Source organism: Desmodus rotundus, chromosome 7 (genome assembly GCF_022682495.2).
Source record: "Desmodus rotundus isolate HL8 chromosome 7, HLdesRot8A.1, whole genome shotgun sequence".
Taxonomy (NCBI): Eukaryota; Metazoa; Chordata; class Mammalia; order Chiroptera; family Phyllostomidae; genus Desmodus; species Desmodus rotundus.
The window spans coordinates 47,280,877-47,303,228 of record NC_071393.1 but is presented as its reverse complement, the minus strand read 5'-3'; the positions used below and the strand labels follow the sequence as shown (position 1 = coordinate 47,303,228).

General features: G+C 35.7%; 1 pseudogene; it reads right to left on the bottom strand.

The window, feature by feature from the left end:
- Window positions 1-17,328: 17,328 nt before the first annotated feature.
- On the bottom strand, window positions 17,329-19,072 carry LOC112296555 (microphthalmia-associated transcription factor pseudogene; annotated as a pseudogene).
- Between the last annotated feature and the right edge of the window lie 3,280 nt (window positions 19,073-22,352).

Genomic DNA, 22,352 nt, shown 5'->3' with positions numbered 1-22,352 from the left:
TTATTTTATTTTTTATATGGACCACTCCATTGCATATACCATTTACTGAAGAAACTGTCTTTAGCCTATTGTATGTTCTTACCCCCTTTGTCAAATATAAATTGATCATAAAGACATGGGTTTATTTCTGGGCTTTCTGTTTGGTTCCACTGATCTAATGGTCTGGCAGAAGTTTGTATAGTGTAGCACGTGTTACAAAGGTAAGCTTTTTGTACAGTTTCAAATTTAGCTCTCTTCAAATATTCACTCGTTCATGAAAAGTGATTTAGAACACCTTCAAAGATTCATTTCACTACAAAAAGGAACAGACTTTTGGGGTCTGAAGGGATTGGTACTTGAAGATACTCTAGTCAGAAGGGGGTCACGCTGAGCATTCTGCAGACAGAATTGTTTCAAATCTATAGCTGCCCGGGAAACCTTCACACAGTTGAGCCCAGCCTCCAGCTAGAGCTGTTGAACCCCCTTCTTCATAGTGGTGACACTGGAGGAACCAGGCATGGTGCACATGAAGCTGGGCTGATTTGTCAGTAGTGGGTCCGCGGGGCTGAACTGCCATTGGTATTTTAACAGGAATTACATTGAATCTATAAATTGCTTTGGGTAGTATGGGCATTTTAACATTAATTCTTCCAATCAATTAATATGGTATATGCTTCTACTTACATGTATCTTCCTCAGTTCCTTTCTTCATCGTCCTACAGTTTTCTCAGTACAGATCTTTTACCTCCTGTGTTAAATTCATTCCTAGGTACTTCATTTTGTTGTTGTTGTTGCAGTAAAAAACGGGATTAACTTTCTTAGTTTCTTTTATGGTAATTCATTATTGGTGTATAAAAATGTTATCAGATTTTGAATATTGACTTTTTACGCCACTCCTTTGGCATGTTCATTTATTAGATCAAGTAGTTATTTGGTGGAACCTATAAGGTTTACTAGGTACAATATCATGTCATCTAAAATAATGACAGTTTTACTTACTTCTTTCCAGTGTGGATGCCTTTTATTTCCTTGTCTTTGATTGCTAGGACTAGGACTTCCAGTACCATGTTGAATAACAGGTGAAGGTGGACACCCCTGTCATGTTCCTGATCTTAAGGGAAACACTTCTAGTTTTTGCCCATTGAGTGTGATGTTGGCTGTAGGTTTTGCACATAGGGTCTTTATTATGTTGAGTTATACTCTTTCTATTCCCACTTTGCTGAGTTTTTTTTTTTTTTCACAAATGGTTGCTGGACTTTATCAAATGCTTTTTTTTTGCATTTATTGATATGATCATGTTATTTTATCATCAATTTTATTTATGTAATGTATCATATATTTTTTGATTTGTAAATACTGTACCACCTTGAATCCTTGGGATACCTCCCACTTGATCGTATGGTATGATGTTTTTAATATATTGCTAGATCTTTATTGCTCATATTTTGTTGAGGATTTTAATATCTATGTTCATCAGGGATATTAGCTTGTAATTTTCTTTCTTTGTTATGTCTTTACCTGGTTTTGGCTTTAGGATAATACTGGCTTATAAAAAGAGTTTGGTAGTCTTCCCTCTTCTTAAACTTTTTGGAATATTTTGAGAAGGATAGGTGTTAGTTTTTATTTATATGATTAGTAAAATTCACCTGTGAAGCCATCTGGTCCAGGACTTTTGTTTGCTGGGATTTTCTTGATTTTTGCTTCAACGTAATTAGTTTTTATCAACCTATTCAAGTTTTCTGTTTCTTCCTGGTTCTGTTTTGGAAGATTATTTCTAGAAATATCCATTTTACACAGGTTGTCCACATTCTTGGCCTATAGTGATTCATAGTTTTTTTTTTTGTTGTTTGTTTGTTTTAGGTTTTTTTTTTTTTTTTTTTTTTTTTTACAATCCTTTGTGTTTCTGTGGCATCAGTTGTTACTTCTCTTTGATTTCTGATTTTATTTATTTGGGGCCTTGCTCTTTTTTTTCACGGTGAGTCTGGTTAAAGTTTTCTTAATTTTGTTGACCTTTTCAATGGTCAAGTTCTGCAATTTATTGATCTTGTGAGCTTTTTTTTAGTCTCTGTGTCATTTATTTCTATTGTGATTGGATTATTTCCTCTTTTCTACTCACTCTAGGCTTTGCTTGTTGTTGTTTTTAGTTCTATTAGGTGTAGGGTTAATTGTTTATCTGAGATTTTTCTATCTTCTTGAGGTAGTAATGTATTGCTATGAACTTCCCTCTCAGGACTGCTTTCGTTGTGTCCCATATGTTTTAGATTATTGTGTGCTCGTTTTAATTTTTTTCCTGGTCCCTTTTGATTTCTTCCTTGATCTCACTGTTAACCCATTCATTATTTAATGACATGCTATTTAGCCTCCACGTATTGGAAAGTTTTTGAGCATTTTTATTCTTAAGGTTGATTTTTAGTTTCAGGCCACTATGATCCAAGAAAATGTTTGATATAATTTCAATTTTCTTGAATTTTTTAATAATTATTTTGTGTCCTACCACATGGTCTGTCTTTGAGAATGATCCATGTACACTTGAGATGAATGTGTATTCTGTTGCTTTGGGATAAAGCATTCTGTAAATGTCAATTAAATTCATTCAATCTAGTGTGTCATTTAAGGCAGGTGTTTTCTTGTTGATATTTTGTCTGGGAGATCTATCCATTAGTGATAGAGGGGTGTTCAAATCCCCTACCCTGACTGTATTGCTGTCAGTTTCTCCTTTAATGGCCTCCAATATTTTCTTTATATATTTAGGTGCTCCTATATTAGGTGCTTATGTGTTTACAATGGTTATGTCCTGTAGTTGGATATATTCCTTTATAATTATGTAGTGACCTTCTCTGTCTCTTGTTATGGTCTTTGTTTTGAAGTCTATTTTGTCAGATGTAAGTATTACTACCCCAGTTTTTTTTTCACTTCTTATACATGGAATATTTTTCCATCCCTTCACTTTTAGCCTGAGTATATCTTTTGTTTGAGGTGGGTCTCTTGTAGACAGAATATATAAGAGTTGTATTTTCTTATCCATTGAGCTACACTATGTCTTTTGCTTAGATAATTTAATTCCTTTACATTTATGGTTTATATCAATAAGTACTTATTTGTCACTTTTCCCATCGTACCTGTATTCCCTTCTCTCTGTTTCTTCTTCTCTTAAAGCAGGCCTTTTTAGAATTGCTTGCAGTGCTGGTTTGGTGGAAATGTACTGCTTTAGCCTTTTTTTTTTTTTTTTTTTGTAATTTGGGAAGCTCTTTGTTGTGCCTTCCATCTTAAATGACAACCTTGCTGGATGGAGTAGTCTTGGTTACAGGTCCTTGCTTTTTATTACTTGGAACACTTCATGACCATCCCTTCTCACCTGAAATGTTTCTATTGAGAAATCAGCTGACAGCCTTTGGGGATACCCTTGTAGGTAACTGACTGTTTCTTTCTTGCTGCCTTTAAGATTCTCTCTTAGTGTTTCAACATTGCTATTTTAATTGTGATGTGTCTTACCTGTGGGTCTCTTTGGGTTCATCATGATTGGGACTCTGTACTTCCTTAACTTGTGCAACTTTTTCCTTCATCAGGTTAAGGAAGTTTTCTGTCATTATCTCTTCAAACAAGTTTTCTATCCCTTGCTCCCGTTCTCCTTCTGGTATCCCTATGATGTAAATATTGTTACTTTTCATGTTATACCAAAGCTCCCTTAAACTTCTCCTTGTTCTTTTTATATTTTTTTTCTTTTCATTGCTCTGTTTATTTCTACCTCATCTTCCAAATTACTGATTTGATCTTCTGCTTTGTCTAGCCTGCTTTTAATTCCTTCTATTGTATTCTTCATTTGGGATACTGTATTCTTCATTTTCAATTGGTTTTTATTCATAGTTTCTATGTCCTTTTTCATGTTGATGTAATTTCCATTAAATTCCTTGTAGTTCTCACTAAATTATTTGAGCATCCATATAACCATTATTTTAAACTCTTTGTCTGATAATTTGCTTGCCTCAACTTCATTTAGCTCTTTTTCTGGGGATTCTTCCTTTTCTTTTGTTTGACGGTTTATTTATCCCCCCTTTTGGCTGTCTTTTTTTGTTTGTTTCTGTGCATTTGATAGGCCTGTTTTGACTTCCTGTCTTGTCAGCCTTTTCAAAGATACAAGCAGTCCAGTTTGTGGCTGTTTTCTCCAGGCTTGGCTGCATACCATATGGGTCAAGCTGTGCTGCAAAGCTGGGTTTTATCAGCACTGGGGACAGGGGGCTTTCGTAAATGTCCCAAGGCACCACGTGATCCACTCTGCCTGTCTCTGCCTGTGACCTTCTGTCACTCTTAGACTAGTCACTGATCCAACTGTTTCTGAGAGGGTTTCTAGAGGAATTGGGGGAATTGACCTCTCAGTGGCATGGGAGGTGCCTTTCAGGTTTCAGGGAAAATGGTGGGTATGTTTCCCCATCCTCGAGCCACTCATCTGAGTCTGTTCTGGATTTTTTCCCTGAACTCTGTGGGTTGGAGCCCCTAACAGACCTGTGGTTAGGGCCTCCAGAGCCCATATTTTGGGCCTTCTGGAAATCAAGAGGGTGTTTCTATGGCTCTCCAATGAGGGGAAAACACCAGTATGGATCCTGGAAAGAGTATGGATGACTTTACCCTAAAGCCAGTCTCTGACACCCCCTGAGCCTGCCAATGTTGCTGTCTCCTCAGTAGTGGTTAAGATGTGTGATGGGGGACAATATAGAACAAAATAAAGTAGAAGGACATGCAGGGTGGGAGGAGCAGTATTCCAGAAGGTAGGGCAAGCAGTTTCCCACAAGGTAAGGTAATTGCTTTTCCCCTGGGAGGGACTTTCTCTTCTCAAGAAAGATGGTTGCTGTGCTCTCCGGGTATATCTCAGCATAGAAATCCCAGCAGCTGCTGCTCCACGTGTCTCCCTAGTGCCTCTCACCTCATACTCTCCTCATGCAACTACAGCCTATACCACCCTCCCTTTGTCCAAACCCAAAATGAGTAGCTGTGAACATAAAACCTTTGTTTTGGCCCCTTTAATAAAAAAAAGAGGGGGGCTTTTTCTTTGGTGGGATCCATCTTTCTCTCAGCAGACAAAAAATCCCAGCCTTTCACTACTGGATGCTGGATGGGAGGCTGATCCTGAAACTGTTGCTTTGTGTTTGGGAGCCCAGTCTAGGTTTGTGGCTTCTCTTTTCTTAGGAGGAAGCTCCCACAGCCATGCCACCACCTCCGCCAGCCACCCATGGAAACGGGGCTGTCTGCTATCATGTCCTCACCCTCCCTACGAGTCTCTAGTTGGTTTCTGGCTGTCCTTGGTTAAAAGTCTCTTTTCCAGGTAGTCTTTTTTTTTTTTTAATTTCAGGTGGATATTCCCCTCTATAGTTTTATTTCCAGTTTGGTTCTGGGAGGAGGTGCCTGAGAGATCTTCCTACTCCGCTGACATCTTGTAACCATCACTTAGGCTGCTGCTCATCCTCAGGCTCCTTCCACAGAAACACTACATCATGTGCACTCCTTTTTCAAAGAAAGCTCAAGAATCTTCATGGAGAAGCACATGCATGGGGTATCTCACCTCTCCTCCGCTAATTGTCCAACAAAAAGGCAGCCTCCAGTCCAAGGTGCATGTGTACCAGCAGGAGAACTATTTGCACCTCCACCTGGCAGGATCCGGGGTGCAGGGCAGGAACACTACAAGTCCCATGGCTATGGCAGGCAGAGGTGGCTTCGCTGAGCCAGCCCCTCCTGGAGCCACAGGTGTGGCTACACCCTGGTGGGAGTGATGTGGTTGTAGGAGATTCTGAGAACCACAGTTAGCTCTGCCACCATCCTGACCCCATATACCCAGGCTCAGATTTTAACTGATTTTTCAACATCTTGTGTATCAGTATTTTCCAATATTATCTTTTATATTCAAAGTGAACTAGTTTGAATGATAAATTATATAGTCACTCCACTTGTAAACCCTATACCACTAGTAAATACTAGAAAAGTAGGTAAATGGTGGTCCTTCAGTAAAGATTTATGGAATTAAAAAATGAATAAACAAATCAATGAATGACTGACTCCAGTTATCCTTCATTCTGTAGTTTTAAAAGCTATGTTGGAATGTTCTGTTCTAAAAACTTGATTCATCACTTTGCATCCACAGCAGAAATGGAAGCAATGAGGAAGATTAAAATATCTTGTGCCAAAACTTGCTAACATTTTTATATTTTACTTGTGAGAAAACCATTTCTTCGATTTATATAGACAGTTATCTGTTTTTCTGTTTACTTCTTACTTTGGCTCTCTTTCTTTTTGTGTGTGTGTGTTTTCCCTTTCTGTCTCTCTTGGTTCTTTTTTAGCAGCTTGTTATTTTTTGTAATTCTTTATTGTATCAGTGGAGAAAAGACTCAAAAGATCTTCATACAGTTCCTCTGTTAAGTATAAAAACATATAATTTATAGCTTTCAGTACTTCTTATCTATTTCTCTTTGAAAAACTTGATCATGAATTATGCATACCAGCACAGCTTGAAATATTCAACTCATGCTCTTTTATTCCATTTGGGACTACCAAATAAAGAATAGTTTGAACATAGAAAAAAAGGTCTCAGAATAGCAAAATACCAGCACTATTTAATAGTACTTGTTTCATAGTAAGGCCCAGATGAAAAGTCCAGTATAAGTAGACTTTATAAACTCATATAAGTTAATCTATTAACTGAAACAGAAATGTGGCTTTAAGCATATAAAATACAGGAGTTGTTTTTCTTTCTTTCTTTTTAATTTTAATTTTTTATTGTTATTCAATTACAGTTGTGTGCCCTTTCTCCCCATCCCTCCACCCCACCCCGGCTGACCCCCCTCCCTCCCCCACCTCCACCCTTCCCCTTGATTTTGTCCATGTGTCCTTTATAGTAGTTCCTGTAATCCCCTCTCCTCACTGTCCCCTTCCCACTCCCCCCCTGCCCATTGTTAGATTGTTCTTAACTTCAATGTCTCTGGTTATATTTCGCTTCCTTTTTTCTTCTATTTATTATGTTCCAGTTAAAGGTGAGATCATATGGTATTTGTCCCTCACCTCCTGGCTTATTTCACTTAGCATAATGCTCTCCAGTTCCATCCATGCCATTGCGAAGGGTATAAGCTCTTTCTTTCTCTCTGCTGCGTAGAATTCCATTGTGTAAATGTACTATAATTTTTGGATCCACTCATTTGCTGATGGGCACTTAGGTTGCTTCCAGTACTTGGCTATTGTAAATTGTGCTGCTATGAACATTGGGGTGCATAGGTTCTTTTGGATTGGTGTTTCAGGGTTCTTAGGGTATAATCCCAGCAGCGGAGTTGCTGGGTCAAAGGGCAGTTCCATTTTTAGTTTTCTGAGGAAATTCCACACTGTTTTCCACAGTGGCCTCACCAGTCTGCATTCCCAGGGAGTTGTTTTTCAAAAATCAGATTAAAACAATACTATTGAAAAAGTTAATGATCATTACACAAATCCAAATTTAGGTGTATTTTATAAAACTGGGAAAAATAATATAGATTTACTAAACAACAACTACTTTTTGAATAGTAACAGAAGATGTTCACTATTCAGTAGTATTACTATCGATATGATTTAGTAAGTGATTGATTATTATGTTGAACTTGATTCCTTTTCATTAAAAGTCCCTTATAGCATATCTTTCTAAATCTAGAAAGAGTAAAGTTCTCTCATTTACTGAGGAATTTTGAGTTATATCTGAGGAGATTGCATGGGCTGAGACCTGGCAGTGGGCTTGGCTCATTGCTAGCAAATTGTGAGGGAAAACTCAATGCAATAAAATACTTTACTGAGCTAACTTGCACCTCCAAGAGCAAACCTTCAGTTATCTCTCCTTTTGTAAACCAGTAACGGTAGGATTAGTTCAACTTTTATCCAACTTTTGGGGCAAATGCATTTTATTCATTAATGAAAAATAATTTTCCTACTTACCTGAGGTAGAGAAATAAATGAAAGACAATAAAAACAAATAAAACAAACAACAACAAATTTGTGGGGTCTTCTTTTATTTACTGCCTAATACACAGCACATCAAACTACTACAGAAAATGTTTAATGCATTTTTTATCTAAGCCTTTATGGTTTGGAAATTAAATTATTTGAATTTAAATTGACTGGTACAATATAAACTCAGTCATCCTATTGAATGTATTTTTTTCATTTTACATATTTATTTTAGTCATTCTTAAGATCTTGTTTTCTTTAAGCTAAAGAATCCCTTTATGATTAAGAATATGTAACAACATAATCTTAGATATATGCTTAACACCACAAAGCCATTCTTTTGAATTTTAATTACATATGATATGGTATGCACTCCAAATGTGGAGGTTTCTTAGATATAGTTCTGTTATTCCAGTTCATTTAAAAATCATCCTATTGAATAATAATTTTGCATTGAGTATATAGACATGTTTTACAAGAAAGTATATTGATTGTGTTATTCTTCTGTCTCCAAGCCTCTTGGATAATCTAATATGAATACAAAAATTGAAATTAAGCTTTAAACAATTATATTTTATTCTTATAAATATTTCATGAGCACTAATTCTTTGCTAGAGTTTTTTTTGTTACCACTTTTATATGACTGTTGTATTAGTCAAGATTCTCCAGAGAAACAAAATCAATAGGTAGCTAGGTAAATAGGCAGATTTATTATGGGAAATTGGCTTACCTGATATTGGAGGCAGAAAAGTCCCATGGTCTGTTATCTGTAAGCTGAAGAACAAGGTAAAGATTGTATTAATTCAGTCTGAGTCCAAAAAGGCATGAGAATCAGGGGAGTCAATGATGTCAGTCCGAGTCTAAAGGCCAAACTGGGTTTTGCATAGTGTAAGTACCACCAATTTGAGTTCAAAGGCCTGAGAACCAGGAGCTCTGCTGTGTGAGGGCAGGAGGCAATACATGTCTCAGCTCAAGCAAGAGAAGAAAATTCACCCTGTCTCTGACTTTTTGTGGTATTCGGTCTCTCACAGATTGGACGATGTCCATATGCATTGTGGGAGACAATCTTCTTCACTGAGTCTACCAATTCAAAAGTTACTCTCTTCTGGAAACACCCTCAGAGACACAACCAGGAATAAGGATTTTACCAGCTATCTGGGTACCCTTTATCCCAGGCAGGTAGGCACATAAAATTAACCATCATTGGTGACTTATTTTATCCTCCTAACAAATCTACCACATAATCATTATTATTATCCCCATGGTACAGATGATGAAGCCACAGTATAATGTGTTGCAGAGTATTTTAAAGCCAAATAGACTCTAAGTGGAGAAGGTGGAATTCTAACTAGTTTTTTTGAATCTGCAGTTTGTTCTTTCAGTAACTGTCCACCAATCTCTAAGATAATTTAATGGCACCAAATTATGCTTTTAACAACACATCTTTATATAAATATTTAAAATCTCTTTATAGTATCAGTGTGTCTCTATGATTTTGCATTAGAGGGAAAAATTAAGAAATAACTATCTTGTTTTTTTGAATTAAGATACTCCTCATGAGAAGAGTGGAAGGGTATTTTTATATTTTGTAGATTTTTTTGCAGGAAATTTTTCTAAATAGCGTGGAAAATTATAGTAATTTTTGGCTTTTAGTTACAATTTCTATAAAGAAGTTATATTATCAGTAATGTATCATGCACAGCAAAGAAAAATGTTAAAATCTTTTCACTTATTGCTGTTTTGTGCTGAAAGTTTATGTTCCCCAAAATTCATAGACTGAAGACAAAATCCTCAATGTAATGGTATTTGGAGTTGGGTTCTTTAGGAGGGACCATATTTTGCTGTGTATAATGTGCCTTTTTTGCTCAAATTTTTGATGGAAAAATAAGGGTGCACTTTATACATGGGCAGTACTAACTATCTCTATAAATGTTTTTAATTATTATACTTATGCTTATGCATTAAAAGTTTAACTCTAGAAAGCAATAAAGATATCCAAATGCAAAATAATACCCTGGAATATGATAATCAATCTTGTTTCTAAATATAAATAAATAAAAGGTTGAATTAAAAGTTAAAATGAAAGATTTTTTCCCTGAAAGTTTGTGCCAAACACATGGGTGCGCATTATACGTGGCAAAATATGGTAATTAGGTTTAGGTGGAATCATGAGGATGCAACTTACAAGAGGAAGAGAATTAAGTACTTTTTCCCTGCAGGTGTGTTTATTTGACACATTGGCCAAAGTACTATAAGTTTCTAGTTATAAAAGAATTTTAAATAACTTTCAGTACATCATAGAATAAAAATAGTTTTGCATATATTTGCAACTAACCAGAAATCTCTACCAAAAAATGAGAAGTTGCAGTACCAGAACAATTCTCATCTTCAAAGGAACGTTGAGAGCAGAAGGCCAGAAAACAAAATTAAGCTACTCACTCTATAATTATTATTCTTATCTTTGTGATATAAAGTAATGTAGAAGGAAAGATTGTTTATAAGGAAAAACTATAATTATGAATTAAATAACTTAAAAGGGAGCCACAAAAAATTCATCTTACCATTTGTGACAATATGGGTAGATCTAGAGGGTATTATGCAAAGTGAAATAAGTCAGTCAGAAAAAAGCAAGTATAATATGATTTCACATATATGTGGAATCTAAAGAAAAAATATAAACAAACAAATACAACAGAAACAGACTCATAGATACAGAGAACAGACTAATAGCAGATGGGTGGATGGTTGAGGGACTGGGTGGAAAAGGTAAAGGGATTGAGAAGTATAGTTTGGGAGTTACAGAATAACTATGGGGATGTAAGTTACAGCATAGGAAATATAGTCAATAATATTGTAATAGCATGTGTGGTGCCAGGTGGGTACTGGAAATATCAGGGGAACACCTCGTAAAGTACGTGATTTTCTAACCACTATGATGTACATCTGAAACTAGAACAAAATAACATTGAACATAAACTGTAACTGAAGAATAAAATTAAAAAAGAAGAAAAGTAAAATATATCTTATTATGAAAGAGTGGGATAAACAAAAAATAATACTATAAAGGTAGAATACAATCAGGAGGTTTAAACTTAACATAATATGAGAGCCATAAATACTACTATCATGTGAAGACAGAGTTAAATGCTTAATATTTAAGTAAATTTCTGCAACACTTTTATCATCTACTTCAAAAAGAGAGTATTATTTTTTGATAATATGTAATAAATAAATCTTCAATTGTGCATTCCTCACTGTGATGCCTTCCATTCTCAAGATGTATGTTTTATTGTATTTTTTTTCTGCTAAAACTCACCTCGCCAGGAGATTCCTTCTGCCAAATGAAAAGCATTCACTAAAAGGGAAAATGTTTTTGACCCACAACAAAAAGATCCTGCTGAGTGTTTCCCCAAACTTCCAGAAGTAAAGCTCTGTCACCTTAATAAGAACACAAAACAGCTTTGAATAGCTAAACAGAAGTAGTTTTTATTCCAACCACATTAAAATATGCAAACAAAACATGGCATTGGCATTGTTTTTAGCCTTTATTTCCTTGTTTATGATTTAAAAAAAATTCAAATACAATTAAAATACTTTCTAACTTTAAAAGCATCATTTGAAACAAATTTATGCTGGAGGTGATATTTGTTTGACTTTCTGCTATGGTAAGGCCTTGACTCATTTCTTTATTTCAGAAATTAATGAGAAGTAATTGCATGCTTAATCAAAAAGCGTATTTTAGTTATTTAAAGTATTGGTATTTAAAATGTAAATAAGTTATTAAATAGTTAAAATTAGTTTGATAATCATAAAAACATCTCTAATTCTAAAATATCTATGATTATTAATTTTCTTCTTTTTTTTGCATACCAGAGATTGTGCATCCTTGTTCCTCAATGTCTAGCACCTCAAGTAAAAAACTCAAAGACTGACCATTGCTCAATAGGTTAAAGATGTCGCCTTGAGACATAGAATGGGCTTTTAGGGATAGCCTGTTGGAAGTGCCTTGGGTCATACTGTTGCCTTATAAATCGGTTGCTTTGGCCACATTCTCTTCGTTAGAACCAGGTCACTAAATGCAGCACATGCTGAAGAGAGAAGAGTGAAACTCCATCTTTAAATTGAAGGGATTTCAAATCATTTATCACACCTTTTAAAACTTCCACAGTCATCAATGCACAACATGTGGACTGATGTTGTGATTATCTGCATCATCATAGCTGTTTGTTCCAGGAAATTCTTGACCAGGATGTCTGAAGACTAATAGTAACTTTACTTTTTTGTTTCAAGAAAAGCTTGTAAACCAATTTATTTTCTAAATAAACTTCTATCCAGTGCCACCCATACTGTCACAAAGGACAGGAGCTCCTTCCTTCTTTCTGCTGTGTAGTATTCCATCATGTAAATGTACCATAGTTTTTTGATCCATTCATTTACTGATGGGGAACTGGAGAGCATTACGCTGAGTGAAATAAGGTAGGTTGTGAAAAACAAATACCATATGATCCCACCTATAAGTGGAACCTAATCAATAAAACAAACAAGCAAGCAAAATATAACCAGAGACATTGAAATTAAGAATAAACTGACAGTAACCAGAGGGGAGGCAAAAGGGGTTAATGGGGGGAAAAGATGGAAGGGTTTTCAGGAACATGTGTAAAGGGCATATGGACAAAACAAACAGAGGGAAGGATCGAGGGTGGGAAGTGGGGGTGGTTGGGGTAGAGGGGAGTGGCGGGGAGAAAATGGAGACGATTGTACTTGAACAAAAACAACAAAAAAAAAACGTTAAAAAAAGATACTTCTATCTTTCTACAGAAACTAGAAGTTAGGGGCTCTCTTTGTCATGATTACATTTCAAAGTGATGGTTCCTAGGTCCTTGAGAAATACAGTAAGGGGTTGTAAAACTACGGAAAGAGATTTTTGAAACGTTTAGACCTCAAAGAAACAAAATGATTTACAATTGAAATTTTTCTAAAGGAGCACAGTAAGAGAAAAGCAGTAACGAGGGCCCAGATAAGCAAGAAGCCTGTGTGAAGTTTACTTAAACAGAGGAGATCTTTAAAGCCAACTTGGTCAGGATTCTAGTGCGTTTCTAACAACTGCTTTTGACAGCATGCTTTCCTGGTTTGGGCCCGTCAGTAATTTGTAGAACGCTTCTGCGGGGAGGTGGGTATAACCTCTGGCACCTCCTACATGCCTTGTCTGAGGACAGAACAGTCTCCTTCAGCCAGAAAAACCCAAGGGCAAAGCTTCACGGGTGTTGCCAGTTAGAAGTTCACCAGAAATGGCTAGAAATCTTAAGGGACAAGAGCGTATGGGTGGGGCACCACCAGAATCTCCCCACAAGTGTCACTTTCTGGAGTCCTAGTCAGAGCTTTAAAAGTAGTAAACCATTTTTAAAAGTCTAAGTAGTTATTGGAGAATTTATGTTCAAACTATGTCTGCAAGTTAACAAATCATAATTTTATGGTTCATTAAAATGCACTTTAATGGAAAATAACATTTTGTCAATAAATAACTGTTGATTTTTATTGTTTTCTCTCAAGATTGCTGGGAATATTGAATAGGAAGAGGGGTTTTTTTCTTTTCTTTTTTTTGTAAATAAGGCTACGCCTACACCTTAATTCAGGATTTGCATAATGAGCGCATTTGTATAGTCCTGGGTAGAATTTCTGTATCTGGAGATGTCATAGAGCCTCCAGCGCAGTTAAATTCTCTCTGTAAGAAGTTTCCTCACAATAGTTTTCTTGTACTGAAACAACAAACTACCGAGCAGTGAGTCTACAGCCTTTGATGTTCTCGTCACAAAGACATTGAAAAAAAAATCTCGCTCATGTTTGTTTAGATAAAATAATCATCAGTCTTCACTTGAGACGTGTTTTAGCACACTTTTCAAACCTTCAGTTTCCTACTGAGTATTAGGTAATAGCTTTGATTTGATAGTTGTTTGGATGGGAAGCTATTGCATTAAATGATGCCCTAAAGCTACCCCTTGGCAAAGTTAAAATTCAGTATTTCTGGTTGGTAAATTATGCTAGCTTTATTAATTAGAGATTTGAAAGTGCCTTTTTATTTTTTTGAGGTTGACATCTATTGAGCTTTGCTCTAATGTTATTAATTGCAGGGTTGGCATTGAAATTTTTTTCTTATGAAGGATATCAAATTCTAGTGATCAGAAGAGGAGAAAAACAGATTCGTAAGGTAATGTTTAATTAAAGAAAGCATTAGAAGTTCCAAGAGTATATCATGCTAACTGTAGCACACAGAAATTTGCTGGTTTTATATAATATATGACCCTTATCCATCACAAAAGATAGCCAAAGATTTATTTTATCTTGTTAGAAATACTTGTTTGCATGAGAGTAGGCTTGGGGGCCTGCATGGAAGAGGTGAAGGGGTTAGGAAGTACAAGTTGTCAATTATAAAACAGTCACAGGATGTGAAGTACAGCATAGACGTAAAGTACAGCCAAAGGAATATAGTCAAAAAACTGTGATAACTATAAATAGTGCCAGGTGGGTGCTAGACTTATTGGGGGGATCACTTTGTAAGTTATAGAAATGTTTAACCATTAGCCTGTGCACCTGAAACTAATATAATAGTGAATGTCAACTGTAATCGAAAAAATTTTAAAAATAAAATAAAAAAATAAAAGAGCTTGTTAAGTTGAAGTAATAGTGCAGAGATTTCAGATACTAAAGGCACACTCACATTTTCATCAGACAATGGATAAACTGGAAAATTCAGAATGTTTACGGTGTTCCTGAGAAATATAAAGTCAGTTTCATAGTAATACAACTGAGTACAAAACATTTTAAATACATTGCATTTCTTTGTACTTAAACATAAATGGATTTGAAAATAAACATTGTTGAGCTCTTTTAGAAGAAAAACACAAAGAAAAGAGCAAAACTATACCCAGGCATGTAGCTATCCACCAAAAATCCGTAACTTAAAAGCAAAGGAAAGGAACAGTGGACTTGAGATCGGTGAGAACTGTACATATCTATGTAACACTTTTCAATTACATGTGTTAACTGCAGTACTTTCTTCTATTAGTCAAAGTAGAAAAATTATATTTATTACCTAAAAATTAACCAGTATCTTGTTATAATAAACATTTTTTTATAATCAAAATCTTGTGGTGTTTTAGTATCACCATAATATATCAATTTATGTTTGGTGGATTATCTCATTAAGTATAACAATTTACTATATTGCTATAAGTATTTTCTAAGTTAACAAATCAGTGTGCCTAAAGAGAAATAAATGAATAGGCAAAAAATGTTTACCTCTCACTCCACTTAGCTTCTTCTAGGCTCTGGGCATATTTAATTTGCATCTTACACATCTGTGTAAATGGTGACGCCATTTTTTGACACTTGGGTAAATATGTAAGCTCTTTGTGCAGTAGTTTCCGCCCCATAGAATAGATATGAGATTATTTGCCTCATATTTAAGAAACACTTAGAATAGCACCTGACATAGAGTTAATGTTACATAGATGCTTGTCAAATGAAATACATAAAGAAAGTCAGGTGCCTATGAAGATAACTAAATTCCCCGAAATTGTTTTGGGTATAGAAAGACAAGAGTAGTGATTAAAACATTCTGTGCCATGAGGAAAAATGTGTTTGGCTTTTCAGAAATTTTTGTGTGTCTTTTAAATTTTGCCTATATGTTCAAATAATGACTTAAAAGTAGGTGGATAATTTCAGATAATCATACTTTGTTTTCCACTAGTGCAGTAAATGAAAACCATGTGGCACAATATAAGCAATTGAAATATTCTTCAAGGAAAGCGTGTATACTCTGTGTAACAGCATTTGCCAATCACTACATAGCGCCATTCACTGTATTCAAAAGGTCAGTATGGGATGTCGGATGTTGGTGTAGCAGATGAAAAAAATAGGCTTCAATATGATAGGAAATAAAAATTGCCATTATCATCATATATTTCCTTGACTGATAGCATTGCTGACCTTTCATTTTATGGAATACTTTAAGGCATATTTCTCACCAGACCATATAATGCATGACTTTGGACAATAAAATACAGAAAACCTGAAGTAGGTAGTCAGATTTATTTGATTTGTCAAGTCTACTGTTTTATATAATGAGTTTTTCATAAGCTACAATGCCATTTTAGTATAACATTGAAGCCAAATAAATAGTTACAAGAAAGTAAAATGTAGAAAATAGACCTCTCCAGAGACATAAGTAGACAATCTGACTTCGTTCCATAAATCTCGGAAATTACTTTGTATTTACAAATGTGTAACATTGCATCTTTTCTATTGTACGTTAAATTTATTTTCTAAATAACACTGTTTTCTCAAATATTTAAGTGAAGAATAAAGTTTTAAAAACTATGTATGTCCGAAGTAAAAACTATCTCATAATTCATGTAGGTATTTTAGCAATGCAGGTTGGCTAGGAATTTCTTTTTTAGAGTTGTAAAAATACTGAAAACTTGCCATTTAAGAGGTATACTCTACACATTAATATAAACATATTGAAAATAATAATAAAGAATCTGTACAAACCAAGTGAACAGTAAAATGTAATTTAAAAATAAAAATGGTAAAGTCAATTAGAAATTGCCCACTTTGGTTTTCTCATGAAAAACAAAATTGAAGGAAAAAAGAAGTAAAAGTTTCAGTGCTTCTTGAAATTTTACTTTGCAAGGACATTAATTTTCATTTGAAAATAAAGTATACCTTATGAAAATTGAATCACACTCATTGATAATGAAAATTATACAGCCATGTGAACAATGAGACCTCAAGTTTCAGAGGCTGGATCTGTCTCCCTTCAATTTCAGTTGAACCTGAGTGAGAAGATATCAGATTTTATTTCTAACCAGACAATCCTCATGAAAATGGTTGCATTGTTCTTTTACAGAACACAGTATTTCTTTTAGTAGTTTGCAGTACAGAGACTGATGCTAGAAGAATACTATCTTTAAGGCTGTACCAATGAACATATTTACAAAATGGAAAATGATTAGTATGGATTTCTTCTTTCTTTTTTCTTCTCTCTCTCTTTGTTTTTATACCATTTTTGATTACTTTCTATTGTTCCAATTAAACTTTACAATTAATTTCCAAGACAGCCATGGCATAAAAATCTCAAACCATATTCCCCCTGAATAAGAATGGACAGAAATTTCTCTGATGCAAAATCCTCTTGCTCAGAAAGCCACCATCTGGGTGAACTGAGTTAACAGATACTGTACATTTCTTGTATAATGCTTTGGAGGCATTTGTGGTTGTAAAATACAAGTCTTTTTCACAAAATTCTAAAAATAAAATATGGGCTATTGATAAAGCATGAAAAAGTGTTCATATTAAAGAATTATGATCAAGTAAACCCCTTCGGGATGATTATTAAATCTACGAACTGAGATCGAAGCAGTTGTGAGAATGCAGAGCAGGGAAGCTTTGGTAACAAGCATGATAAGGTTCTTCCATGCCGCTCCTTTGGCTGCTTGGTTTGGAAGCTCTAGGGGATGTTGATGAAAGATGACCAGTTACACCAACAGCAGAAACACTATCATCCATCAGGATTCTTCCAGTTCAGAACCCATCATCATGTGGGCACTAGGCTTAGCGGCTCTCGGTCCTGGTTTTGAGGTTGGTGTTGAAGGTGACTGTGCTGTCTGAGATCGCGGGTTGTTGTACAAGTTAGATGCTGAAGAAGATCTTGGCTGCAGTTTTCAAGAAAGGCTTCTTGCTTGATGATCTCATTCACCAAATCTGGAGAGCAGAGTCTCGTGAATGAAATAAGGCAAAATCCATGCACTCCAGCCTGCATTTCAAATTCCTACATTCTGAGCCACAAATAAGTGCCTGCTAGCTTCTTCCAGTTTCTTCTGGCAGTTTTCAAGTTATTTTTCCCTTTGTTGTTCACGTTGCAACTTTCTGATATGTCTACGGATGCTTTTAAATGATTCGCTGATTCCCTTGTTTCTGTGCACATCTGGACCATTGGACTTGGGAATCAAAGTACCTGGTTCTTTAATAAGTTCGTTTATTTTCAATCTTCTTTGTTTAATCTAGTTGTGACTATTTTCCTTCTCTTTAGCCAGTGTTCTGGCTTCAGACTCTGTGAGCTCACTGTTAGTGTTGGGAAGGTTGGCTGGACAGGAGTTGCTGATGGTAAGGCTTGGGGGTGGCGGTCCTTGGTTGCCATAAGTGTCAATCATGTTTCTGGAGACAGGTAACATATTTTCCATCTGCAAGGCATCAAGCTCAGAGTTTCTTCATTATAACTTGATTCTAGTCAAATGATGTCATTGATAACATTGTCCATCTGCATACATAATGCTTGACAGTGCATATTCATTGCTGGACATTCACTCTCACCCTGTTTTGTTCTTAGAACTTATAAAATCCCTCTTTTTCACAGTTGGAGTAAAGTGTGAGCGTGGCCATGGGCTGCTAGGTGTGCTGCTGCCTGGCACCGGTGGCATGACATGATCACCAGATGTGTTTGGACATGGCATGCTCAAGATTTGGTTGGCATGTTTATTTGCCAAAGTGATAGAAAGGTACTGCTTTACCTGCTGTGTTTGGCTTGTTATATGTGGTACTTGGTGGGATATTTGAGATGGGTCTGCATCTTAAGAACTAACATGGACCCGAGTGGCAGAGGGAAGGGTGGTGGGCAAACTAACACCTGTGGATGGTGTCTGACTCACAGAAACCCTCTGTTGCATGTACTGGGCTGCCTGCAGCTTATGATTCCCATGTTACTGCCCCCACATCTGCCAATGGGTGAGTTGCTGGCTTAGCCAGGTGCATGGTGTCGTCCTAGAGGAACTTGTTGGAGTCCTCAGGGTGCTCCTTGGAACCGCTGCTTTTCAAGGGTTGACTTTTGAGTTCATAATAGGTTTTGGAGCTCTTTGTGAAACGCCTCCCTGACTTCAGAATCCTGCTCAATGACTGATTCCAACTGTGTGGCACTGGCTGGTTGGCTGGCTTCCAGTCCTTTCACAGTTAGAAAGTAAGAACCGAGCCTGGGGCACAGAGGAGGTGGCAGTGTCTGGGTCCTCAGTTTGCTGGCCTGTGTGGCCACCCATCCCAGTGGAACCAGGCATTTCTTGAAGTGATTATTTATCTGGATTTGGCCCTGCATTCTAACGAGTTGTCCTCCACTGATCAAGTTTGCGCACATGATTTTGCTTTTCATGCTCACCTTTGATATAGGTCAAGGGGTAATAAAATGTGTGACTCAAGCTTGGTCAGTCACGTGCTCTGTCCCAGAATCTTAAAACACAATAAAAGAGAAACAAAGTCTCGGAGTGCTTGAATCAATCTTGTCACTGAGAACCATCTTAAGAGACAATTTATAAACATTCTTGTTGCTCAGGTTCCACAATCTTCCGTGGTACCTGCTCTTCTGAAGATTTAACTTTCAACAGTTCAATGGATTCTGCAAATTATCACATTTATACTCCAAAAGTTACATTTTTACACTTAAAATGTCCAGATTTACTTTTATTGTTTACAACTAAAATAACTTTGATCAATGCACAAATCTAAAGGAAATTTGCTAATGTCTATGAGAAAAAACTAATTAATGAGAATCTGCATTTTGAAAATATATTGAGTTAAAAAATAATAGCTAGGGTGAGTTTGTATGAATAAAATAGTGCCTATTTACTGTAAAACTTCAAAATAAAATATATGTAAATTCTTGGAGAAGATGCAATAAAATAGCATGGTGAGTGTGTATGTCAGCAGAGATGGCTTCCCATTTGATCCCTGGTTTTGCATAAGTGTGTGACTATTGGCAAATTACCTAAAGAATTTAAATCCTCATCAATAAAATATGCATAATACTGTAATTAACACCCAATGCCATTTTTAGGACTCAATATTCTAATTCACCTACAATACCTATTTTGAGGCTTGAATACAGAAAAGGTACTAAAAGAATCTATGGTTCTTTTTCTTCTCCACAATGATTATTTGTACATTTAGTGGTTTGTAGAGACCCATTCTTTCCTCACCACATTCATAACTAAATTGAAAGTTAACAAAAAATATGGTTAATGGAGACCAATTATCAACTTCATTAGAGATAATAGAGAATGGGAAAAACAGCTTTCCAACTGCTGGATTTCAGAGTCAGGCGGACAGGGCCATTTAGAAATCCTCAGGCCAGGCCACGGAGACAGGGCTGAGTTTATGGTAAGCCAACAGCAAAGGGACCTCTCTGTGGGCACACTGATTCCAGAATTTACTTAAAAAAAAGGAAAGAAAAAGGGACTCAGCTACCCACACCCCTTTTTTTTCTATCCAAACTCACCAATCAAGAGTGGTTGAGTTGTGAATATATAAGAATATGAAAACAAGATAGAAAATACCAAAAATTGGAAAAATAATTCTATACTTAAAGGAATGCTTTTGAGTGATTTGGATAACATTTGTAATACTATAATATTAAAATACAGAATTCATATTTTTAGTAATCTAGCGAAGGCATTCCTAGCTTCAGCTGTGCTAGAAGGGCTAAAAGGAATAAGATAAATTTATAATCAAAGACTAGAAGTCAGTTGCCAGGTAAAAATAGGTAAGGGTTAGAAGGAAACTATTAGAGGTGGGAGAGCATGATGGATGATTAAAAGTCTGAAAAATAATACAAATAAATATAATTTGAAGGAAATAAACAGATGTGAAATGATATTAACAGGGATTTTAACAGCTATAAATATTTTCAACTAGAATAACTTTAAATTTCCCATTAAAATATGAACTGGTTTCATAAAATCAACCTGCTGGAATAACACATATAGAAATATTTGATGTAGCCGGTATATTAGTGTATATTATGTTGCCTATTTTCTTTATATTTTTGAGCAATTTTTTCCTTGAATATATTTGTTGAAGTCAAAATAGTGGTCTCCCAAAGATGTATATGGAACCTATGAATATGTTGCATTTTTTGGTGAAATGAAACTTGAAAATAGGATTAAGTTTATGAGCCTTGATGCAAGGACATTATCCTGTGTTATTAGGGTTGGCTCAGTGTAATCATATGCCCTCTGGAAAATATGAAGAATTATCTTGGGCTTGAAAAAGATGAGAGATGAAGCACTAGAGGAGAGTAGGCAGAATTAATGCAAGATAAAGAGAGCCCACAGGTGCTGGCTTTGAAGATGAAGTGCCCACGAGAAAAGGAACATGGTTGCATCTAGAAACTAAAAACTCTCTCAACTTGACAGCCAGAAGGAAATATAGACCTTACTCCTACAGCCAGTGGCACTGAGTTCACCCAATAATCAAGATAAGCTCGGAAACAAATACATAATGAGAGACACCACAAAGGAATACAGCCTTGCCCACAACCTGATCTCAGTTTTTCCAAAGCTGGAGATGGATGTAGGCTCAGTCAACCCAGACTTCAGAGCCACGGGCTTATGAAATGATAAATTGATCTTGTTTTAAGCTCCTAAATTTCTGATAATTTACTATGGCAACAATAGAGGCAAATACAATATTAGTTGACACTTGTAATGTTTTTCCATGTATTTATTGTTTTTCTCAATAGCTTTGAAGAGGGACTGACATTTTATTGATTCATGAAACAGGAGTTTTACATTACAGGTGGAGATGAGGGGGAATAAAAGGATTTTGGATTTGTATTTGGCTTAAAGTAGGTACAAAGTGATATCTGGAAAGTCTTTGCCACACTAGATTAGTGAAAATTAGGTTCTGTGCTATAGGGTTGTCATTCATTCAGTGGTCATTGGAAGAAAGTATATGTACTTTGGTATGTGCTGGAGTCAAAAGGAGTGAGACATTCAGATCTATATTTACATAATATTTATCTTCTATAAGTTATGATTCCTATATTTTCCTGGTAAGAAGTCATGATATCAGGTAAAAAGTGCAAAGACACAATTTCCATAGTTGTGATAAAAACATGTCCTGAAGCCAAGAACTGTCCTTTAGAAGGTACTAAAAGTCATATTTTATCATTAAAACTAAACGATCATAAATTCATGAAATACTGAAACAAGAGGATTACAGTGATGAGAATAATGACTTTAGGGCCCTAATTCAGATGACATAAAGAATGGCGATGCCCTGTCTGTGATCCTGAGCACAGAGAGGCCTGCACTGACCCTTTTGTAGGAAGTTCTGTGGAAGATAGCAGCTTTACTGTATCAGCACTGTATCAGAAAAAAGGAGCAATTCAACTGCTTTGCATATAAAAATTAAGTTTAAATTTTCTTTATTTTACTTAAGTATTTCAAAAGATATCTTGCACCCTTCCTTTTAGTTAATTGCTTTATAATTACAGTTTATATTTTCTGTATTGCTTGATTGTTCAACATCTCATAAATGCCTACCAATGTACTAGGAAAAGAACAAATTTTGTTGGGAAAGTTGAATGGCAAACACATTTT